The sequence below is a fragment of the Theropithecus gelada genome, chromosome 18 (assembly GCF_003255815.1).
Source record: "Theropithecus gelada isolate Dixy chromosome 18, Tgel_1.0, whole genome shotgun sequence".
NCBI classification, from domain to species: domain Eukaryota; kingdom Metazoa; phylum Chordata; class Mammalia; order Primates; family Cercopithecidae; genus Theropithecus; species Theropithecus gelada.
In genome coordinates this window covers 52,002,774-52,013,235 of record NC_037686.1, presented here as the reverse complement: position 1 = coordinate 52,013,235, position 10,462 = coordinate 52,002,774, and positions in this window count along the sequence as shown.

The window sequence follows — 10,462 nt, the reverse complement described above, 5'->3', positions numbered from 1 at the left end:
CATGGAGAGAAAAATATAGAGATTCAGGGGGCATTTCTATCCAGGCAGAAGGAACCATAATGACTCTGGGGAGAGGTGCTGAAGAATAAATTCCAAGAGGACAAATTAAATGGACTTCCCAATTTTGCTTAGAGTTAGTCTTTCCCAATTAGATATGGGCTCCTACAGTACAATGAAGCAGGAGTTCTACTTTTGAAAGACTGTTGATATAGTAAGCTCAGTTACCCAGAAACCAACTGATCTAGTTTTTGAGTTATGTAAGTACCTTGGTTTTGCTCCTGGCACTAGAAATTTAGCCAAATTCCTACTTACAAACAGAATCATCAGACACAGGGAGAGGAGTGAAATTAAAAGTGAAAAAAACTAGAGCTTACAGCTTCTGATAATGGAGAATAAGCTCCTACTGGATCAACCCTCCTGCAAATAACAACTATAAACTATGAACAAAATGCAAAGAAACAACTGCCTGAAAGCACTAGAAGCAGCCAAAAGCAGGTCCACACTGGAGGGAAATGAAACCTGAACAGGGAAGAAGGAAAAAGCACTGGTGAGTTTTCCTTTGCTTAGAAGTTTCATCTGAGGGCAGACCCCACTTGAAGCCAAGTAAGACAACTAAAACTCAGATGGAAAACCTGCAGCCTTAATGTACTGAAGAACCAGCAGAGTTTGGGATGCCCACAGCAGCTGCAAAATGAAAGAGCGAATCCTAGAAAGGAGAGAGCCGTAGGAGGGGGATTCTAAATTCTGTGTATGAAGTCTGTTCACGATCCTGGCAAATCCCTGAATTATGCATAGATTAGGCATACTCTGAGCAGCCCAGTGAGGGCTAAACAAACTGAACTAAGAATTCTGTTACTGCCCACTTAGGAGAAACAGAGTTTTGAGTTTGAATCCAGCCACGTTTGCTGACTATGAAACAAACAGACAAACAAATGAAAATAATCTTCAGAAAAACATAACAGAACTCAGCAAAGTAAGTAGAAGGATGGAAACACTGCAGAGCACAAATCAATGAAATAGAAAACAGACAAACAATAGAAAAAATTAAGAAGTCCAAAAGTTGGTTGGTTAAAAGATGAACTAACTTGACAGACACCTAGCGTAATTGCTTAAGAAACAAATAAGAGTACACAAATGACCAATGTCAAAATTGAAGGAGGGAATACACTACAAATCCTACAGACATTCAAGGATGATAAGGGAATGTTATGGAGAACTTTATGCTAATAAACTTGACAAGTATTTAAGTGAACTTAACAAATTCCTTGAAAAAAAAAACGCACTTCACAAATACTGATGCAAGATATATAGAATAACCCTATGTCTTAAAAAAATAGAAATAATTATTAAAACCCTTCCCACAAAGAATACACCAAGCTTAGGGGGCCTCACTAGTGTCTTTTATCAAATATTTAAGGGAAAATAGCACAATCTTACCCAAACTCTTTCAGAAAGAGGAAGAAATTATTCTCAAGTCATTTTATAAGGCCAATATAACCCTGATGCCAAAACCTGAAAAAAAAATTATTTAAAAAAAAATTGCAGACCAATATCTCTGTTGAATTTAGATTTTTAAAATTCTTAACAACTAATACAAAATAAAATCCAGGCCGGACATGGTGGCTTATGACTGTAATCCCAGCACTTTGTAGAAGGCCTGTACACTTTGGGAGGCCAAGGTGGGCAGATCATTTGAGATCAGGAGTTTGAGACTAGTATGAACAACATGGTGAAACCCCATATCTACTAAAATTACAAAAAATTTACCTGGGCACAGTGGTGTACACCTGTGGTCCCAGCTACTTGGGAGTCTGAGGCATAAGAATCACTTGAACCCAGGAGGCGGAGGTTGCAGTGAGCCAAGATGGCGCCACTGCACTCCATCCTGGGCAACAGAGGGAGACTCTGTCTCAAAAAAAAAAAAAAAAAAAAAAAAAGAGAAAAGAAAATTCAGCAATGCAGAAAAAGGATAATATATCATGAATAAATGAGGTTTATCTTACAAATTCAAGGTTGATTTAACATTCAAAACTCAATAAATGTAATTCACCATATTAACACAATAAAAAAAGAAACCCTATATAATCATTTATGTCAACAGAGAAGGCATTTATCAAAATCCAACACCCATTGTTGATTTAAAACTCCCAGCAAACTAAGATTAGAATAAAACTTTATCAACTCAATAAAGAGCATCTTTGAAAAACCGACAGCTAACATCCTTGATGGTAAAACATTAAATACTTTCCCCTAGAAATGGGAACAAGGCAAAGATATTTACTCTCGTTATTTCTTTTCAACGTTGTACCAAGGCCCTAGCCAGTGCAATAAGGGAGAAAAAAAGGAAGAAAAAAAAAGATGAGAAAGAAAGATGTGAAACTGTCTCTATTTACAGATGACATGATTACTAACACAGAAAATTATAAGGAATTTATAAAACAACGACCACTAAATTAATAAGTTAATTTAGTAAGGTTGCAGGAAATAATGTCAGTATATAATGATCAATTGCATTTTTACATACTAGCTGCAAACAATTCAAAATGGAATTAAAACAATTTTATTGCCAACAGCATTAGGAAACATAAAATTGTTAGTAATAAATGTAGCAAAAGATGTAGAAGGCCTGTACACTGAAAATTGCAACACATTCCTGAAAGAATTCAAGAATACTTAAATAAATGTTTATGGATCAGAAGATTCAATATTGTCATGCTGTCAACAAACTCCAAATTGATCTGTAGAGTCAGTGCAATCTCAATCATAATCTTATCATTTAGAAAAAGATGAGCTGTTTCAAAAATATAACTGGAAAGGCAAGTGTAGTAGGATATACAGAGCCATCTTGAAAAAGAAAAACAAGATTGGAGGATTTACTCCACTTGCTTAAGGCTGTACTATAAAGCTACAGTAACCATGACAGGGTGATATTGGTACCAATTGATACTGTTACTAATCGATACTGGTACAGAAATAGACTCACACTTATATGTCAAGTGATTTTTCTAAATTTTTATTTGGAAATAATGATAGATTCATGGGTAATTGCAAAGATAGTACAGAAAGGGTCCCACGTACACTTCTCCCAGCTTCTCCCAATGGTTGCATCTTATATAATTACAGTGCAATATCAAAATCAGAAAATTGACGGTGGCATAATGGGTGTGTATAGTTCTGTGGCATTTTATCACATGTGTAGATTCATACATCCACTGCAATCAAGATACAGATCTGTTTCATCACCACAAAGATCTCTCTGATTCAACTCCTTTATAGTCACATCTATCCTCCCTCTTCCCACTCCCAAGCCCTAGAAACCACTAACCTCTATCTCGGCCAATTGATTTTTGACAAAAATATCAATGCAATCCTATGAAGGAATGGAGTCTTATTTTTTTAATATGCTGAAACCCATCAAACCTACACCCTTATCTCATACCATATCTAAAAACTTAATTCAATGTGAATCATAGACCTAAGCATAAAACTAAAACTGTGAAGCTTCTAGAACAAAACACAGAATAAAATTTTTGTGATCTTGAAATAAGAAAAGCTTTTTTAGAAAACAGAAAAAATTTTAAATTGATAAATTAGGCTTTATCAAAATTTAAAACTCCTCCTCATCAGAGGATATCATTAAGAAAATAAATAGCCAAGCCACATACAAGTTACAGACTGAGAGAAAATATCTGCAAAATTTGTATCTGACAAAGGACTGAGATCTGTTATTTTTTATATATATATATATTTTTTAAACCCTTACAGCTCAATAATAAAAAAATTAAAACAAATTTTTGAAGCACAGAAAATGTGAGCAAACACTTAAAGTATGCAAATGGACAGGTACATAAAAGAGTGCTCAGAGTAATTGTTGGGGAAATGAAAACGAAAATTAACCACAGACTTGCTAGAATGGTTAAAGTTTAAAAGACTGACAACAGCAAGTTTTGGTAAGAATATGGAGCAATCAGGATTCTTGTATATATTATATATTATATATTGTTGGGGAAAGTTCTAGTAGTTTCATCTAAAACTAACACACTAGGCTAGTATCCTTAAAAAAATTTGAACTCTAGCTAATTAATTGCATGCTGAAGTATCTGGAAGTGAGGTGCACTGAAGTCTGCAACTTACTTTTAAAAGTACACACACAAAAAATAAGAGATTGATGAGTAGTTAGAGAGATAAATAGGTGTCATAGAACAATATAGAAAAAATATTAATTTTAGAATCTAGATAGTGGGTCCAAGGTGTTTATAATCCTTTCAACTTTACTACATGTTTTAAGTTTTTCTTAATAAATGCTTTATAGTTTATGATTAAATTATGAAGCTGAAATGAATAAACTTCTCTACTTGTTAACAGCTCTAGTGAAAAAGATACAATCAGAAGAGAGATGGAAATAAAAAGATACAATGACATTTGGGATTCTCTATGCATTTTTAAGCTCTCATTTTCTCCTCTGCCCAATAGTTCAGATAGATATTTGTCTCAAATTCTGATATTCATGTGTAGAACTTTCATTTAAAAATTCAAAGCATTAAACAATATATAAATATATAAATATCACTCTCATCAAAAAATTCCAATTTCTATAAGAATTTTATATTTCTCAATGCAATTAAAAATATAACATTTAAAATGAAATAAATATATGCTTTGGGAGGCCAAGGTGGGTGGATCACCTGAGACCAGGAGCTCGAGATCAGCCTGGCCAACATGGTGAAACCCCATCTCTACTCAAAATACAAAACCTACCAGGACATAATGGTGCACACCTGAAGTCCCAGATACTTGTGAGGCTGAAGCATGAGAATCGCTTGAACCTGGGAGGCGAAGGAGCCAAGATCGCGCCACTGCATTGTAGCTTGGGTGACAGAGCAAGGCACTGTCATAAAATAAAATAAAATAAAATAAAATAAAATAAAATAAAATAAAAGTGACAGTCTAACCAAAAGATTTCTGGAGGGAAAACTTATGTCTTGTTATCCTTATAGGCACTTACAAGACTGTATGGTTTGCTTATCCATGTATCCACTGATGGACTGTTAAGTTGCTTTTGCCTATGAAGAGTAAAGCTGTTGTGAACATCGGTATACAAGTATCTGTCCAAGTCCCTGCTTTCAATTATTTTGGGTACACACTCAGAAGTGAAATTCCCAGACCATAATATCCTTTGCTTGTCTACATTAGAAAGAGCAGTTTTGAGAGCTGCAAAAATTATGCTTGGAGAATGTAATAAGTTTTGAAATCATACAAATTAAATTCAGATTGAGAAACCTTGTGGCTTTTTTGCCTTTTAAAATATATTTTTTTGTTATGGAAAAATTTCAAACCTAACCAAAAGTAGAAAGATTAGTATAAAAAATTTACTTGTGCTAAAGTTTATCTCCTTTACCCAACTCCAAAATGTGGCTAGCCCTTGAAAACAAGATATTTTTACAACTCTGTTTATATGCTAAAAACATCATTCTTAGATGGCATCAAATTTCTGGAGTTAAAGAAAGATAGTATAAATGTACAAAATGATGTTTACTTATTTTCTTAACTCATTTCAGAAACCCTTAAAGATTTCCAAGTTGTGTTTTTTTAAAGATCATTCATTTAACTAACAATGCACACGCCCTGCAGTAAGCACGGCAAACTCCCAACACTTGAATGAAGACACTTCTGGGGAGCATCTTGTAAATCCTACTGAAAGCATCTGGTGGCTAAAAGGGGCTAATTCAATTCATCAGAACATACAGGATCAGCATTTTTAGGGCTTAAGGGGTCAAAGGAGAAAGCACAATAAAAATCAACAAACAAATGTTCATAAAATCACAGTGAACTGTAAAAGTAAACTGAAGTAAACAGTAGAGTTGCTGGAGCCGCCTTGGGGGAAAAAATGACATTCCCTAGAGTGGTGTGGGCTCTGAGCAAGATGGCTATGGCGTTGCATGGGAACCCCTGTCTCCTCATTTAATGAACGCTCACATCAAAGGCGGTGGAGGAAACCCTAGCCAGCGCTGATGCTAACAAGACTGGAGTGGACTGAAATGCCTTTTGAAAGTGATCAAATGATTTCTGTGGACTATTTGGGAAGGAAAGCTAAGCAGTTTGACATTTTCCAAACACATGGGAAATAATTAATATTTTAGAAAAACTCCAGATGACTGAGTATAAGAATGTGAAAAAATGTATGCTTGTGCCAATTAATAGCTGTGTGAAATCAGACAAGTTGCTTAACTGCTTCCTTATGTGAAAAATAGAGTTCTTTGTAGTTATTCATTGACTCAACCACGACTATGTGCAACATATGTTATGGGTGCTGGAGATTGAACAGGTAAGGTCCCTATTCTCACGTGGCTAAGATTCTAATGAGGGGAGACGGATAGTAAAATAAAGAAGATAGGTTTGGAGAGTGGTAGGTGCTATAAAAAAATGGAATTATAAGAAGATCATGTGAATATCTGATGGAGGGCATTTCAGGCAGAGAGAATAGTAAGGGCAAAGGTCTTGAGGCAGAAAGGAGCTTGGAGGATTTCAAGAAGAGGAAAGAGGTCAAGGGGGGGTGCAGCTCAGTGAGCAAGTTGGTAAGGATAGGAAAGGGGTTGGAAGTGTTAAATGAGGAGCTGTGAGAAGTGGAAAAATAGTAAGTCTTCTAGAGCAGTGCAAGGAGTTTGGATTTTATCCTGTTACAGTAAGCCTTTGGATAAATTTTATGCAGGGAGTGGCATGATCTGATTTATGTTTTTCAACAGTTATCTGGCTGCTGCGTGGCAAGTGGAGAGAAGGGAGCTAAGAGTAGCAGAAAGGAGACCAGTTAAAAGGCTAATTCAATCCTCTGTCCAAGCAAGGTAAGACGGTGGGCTGCACGGTGGTGCAGAAGCAAAGCCAAAGGAACTCATGCATACATTGAATATGGAGACTTCGGGGAAGAAGGATTATAATAATATTGACCTCTGAAATGAAATGAGATGGCACACGTCAAGTTAACACATGGTATCCAGCTCAGTAATGTTACTGAGATGAACATGGCATTGACAATGACTAAGGCCAGGAACAGGAGAAAGGGAGAGAAGGAAGAGGAGATTGTGGCTTGCCCTTTCCTGTAGGACCATGAACTATCTGACTTGCCTTTAGGGTAGCAAAAGCTTGACAAAGTCTACAAAATAGGCAAGCTTTATACTAAATTTCAGAATGTAGAATATTGGAATGTTCTTTTGCCTTATGATTTTTCTGTACCTGTTGAGATGATGATGTGATTTTTGTCCTTCATTCTCTCAATGTGGCATATCATATTAGGGATTTGATTTATTGTTGAACCAACCTTGCATCCCAGGGATAAACCCCACTTGATCATGGTGAATGATCTTTTTAATGTGCTGTTAAACTTGATTTACTTGATTTTCATCTATGTTCATCGGGGATATTGACCTGTCATTATCTTTTTTTATACTGTCCTTATTTGGCTTTGGTATGAGAGTAATGCTAGCCTTTTAAAATGAATTTGGAAGAGTTTCTTTATCTTCATTTTTTTTTTTTTTTTTTTGAAGAATTTCAGAAGGGTGGCATTAAAGCTCCCATGATGCTATCTGGTTCTGGACTTTGTTGATGATGTTGTTGCTGGGAGGTTTTAAGTTACTGATTTCATCTCCTTGTTGATCTATCCAGATTTTTGATTACTTCATGATTCAGTCTGGGTAAATTGTGTGTTTCTAGGAGTTTGTTTCTTCTAGGTTATCTTAGAATAATAAAAATTCATGGCAGTCTCTGATGATCTTTTTATTTCCTTGGTATCAGTTGTAATGTCTCCCCTTTTATTTATAATTGGATCTTCTTTCTTTTTTTTCCTTGGTTAGTCTAGTTAAAAATTTGTCAATTTTGTTTTTAAAAAACAACCTTTAGTTTTGTTAATCTTTTCTATTTTATTTCTAGTGTCTATTTCATTTATTTCTGCTCTAATCTTTATTATGAAAACTCTAAGCAAATTAGACATAGAAAGTATGTACCTCAACATAATAAAGGTCACATATGACAAGCCCACAGGTAATATAATTCTCAACAGTGTTCCCCTATTATCCAGAGCAAGACAAGGGTGCACACGTCCACCACGTCTATTCAACGTAGTATTGGAAGTCCTTGCCAGAGCAATTAGGCAAAAAACAAAGAAATGAGCCGGGCATGGTGGCTCACGGCTGTAATCCCAGCCCTTTGGGAGGCCGAGGCAGGCAGATCACCCTGAGGTCGGGAGTTGGAGACCAGCCTGACTAACATGGAAAAACACATCTCTACTAAAGACACCAAAAATTAGCCAGGCATGGTGGCGGGCGCCTGTAATCTCAGCTACTCAGGAGACTGAGGCAGGAGAACCGCTTGAATCCGGAAGGTGGAGGCTGTGGTGAGCCGAGATCGCACCATTGCACTCCAGCCTGGGCAACAAGAGTAAAACTCTGTCTCAAAACAAAAACAAAAAACAAACAAACAAAAAACAACTGAATAATGACATCTAAATTGGGCAGGAAGAAGTTAAATTGTCTCTGTTTGCAGATAACATAATCTTATGAGTAGAAAACCCTAAAGACTACCAAAAAATGGTCAGAACTAATAAACAAATTCAGTAAGGTTTCAAGATACAAAATAACATACAAAAAGCAGTTGTATTTCTATACTGTAACAAAAAAACTAATCAAAAAAGGAATTAAGAAAAAATCTCATTTACAATGGCATCAAAAAGAATAAAATACTCAGGAATAAATTTAACCAAGGAGGTGAAAGATCTGTATGCTGAAAACTATAAGCCATTAATGAAAAAAAAAAAATAAACAAAACACAAATACATAGGTATCCTGTGTTCATGAATTGGAAGAATTAATATTATTAACATTTCCACACTACTCAAAGTGGTCTACAGATTCAGTGCAATTCCTATGAAAATTCCAATGGTATTTTTCACAGAAATAAAAAAAAAAATCCTGTGGTAATCATTTCCCAATGTGTATGTACACATCAAATCATCACATTGTACACTTTATTTGTCAATTATACCTCAATAGAGCTGGAAAAAATAAATAATACTTTTAATAAAACAATATTGGAATAATTTAGCTAAGGCTTTACAGTATATTCACAAGTTTCATCAAAATTTAATAAAGTGAGATGTGCAAAGAACACTGGTGGAGAGATCTGGCCATATCTGTGAGCTGAAAAAAGTTCATACGACCTCGACATTCACCAAAAATCGTCGATGCCTTTTCTTGGGCACCTCAAGGAAGACAAGACTTTCCCAGAGATTGGTAGGGAAGCATAATAAAACAGACCAGCTTTTTCACAAATACAACAGGGGGCCTATCATTAGGTAAGGAAGACAACAAATAAGGGAACTCATTTGCTGGGGTTGCCATAACAAAGGACCACAGACTGGGGGCCTTAAACAGCAGAAACTGATTGTCTCCCATTCTGGAGGCTGCAAGTCTGAGATCAGGGTGTCTGCAGGGTTGGTTTCCTCCGAGGTCTACGAGGGAGAATCTGTTTCATGCCACTCCCCAAGCTTCTGGTCGCTGCTGGCAGTCTTTGGTGTTCCTGGGCTTGTAGAAGCATCACCTTGATGTCTGCCTTCATCTGGATGTGCATCTGTGTCCAAATTTCCCCTTCTTTTTCAAGGCACTGGTCATTTTGGATTAGGGCCCATCTACTCCTTTATGACCTCATTGTAACGTAACTAATTATTATCTGCAACAACCCTATTTCCAAGTAAGGTCACATTCTGAGGTGCTGGGGGCTAGAACTTCAACATATAAATTTTCAGGGGCATCTAGTCAACACAAAACAAGAACTAAGAATCTTAAGAGCTCACTGTGCACTGGACACTGTGCTAGAAATTCCCCTAGACCCTGTAGAGTGGAGGAGTTTGGGGAAAGCTTGTTCTATAGCAGACTTGCAGAGTAGTTCCCTAAATGTATGCACACACATGCGCACGTGCGCACATGCAGTACATACTCTATTTTATCTAATAATACCTTGTCTTAGTCTACTAGAACACACATATTTTTTACCTGTGGAGGATGACATGGTAATTAAAGGTGTGAGGAAGAAATGGAACTGAATAAGAAACATGAAAAGGAGACAAAGTTGAAGTGCTGAGCAGCCATGATGGGGAGGGGATAATTCAAGTGTGGATGATTCAACATTGATGCTAATGCATTTTCAAAGCAAACATGTGGCATTTAGAGACAATCTGATGTTTGTGGTTCTCTGTGCACCTCTTACTAGCTTGAGGTAATCAAGAGTTGATTGTGTTCTAGCCTTCTGTTAGTCACCTAGCTAATCATAAAGTGTTCTACAAACTCTAGACAGAACAAACAACCCAATTAAAAAATGGGCAAAGGACTTGAATAGGTGTTTCTCTTAAGAAGATATGCAAATGGACAATAAGCAAATGCAAAAAGGCACAATATAACTAATCATTAGGGAAATGCAA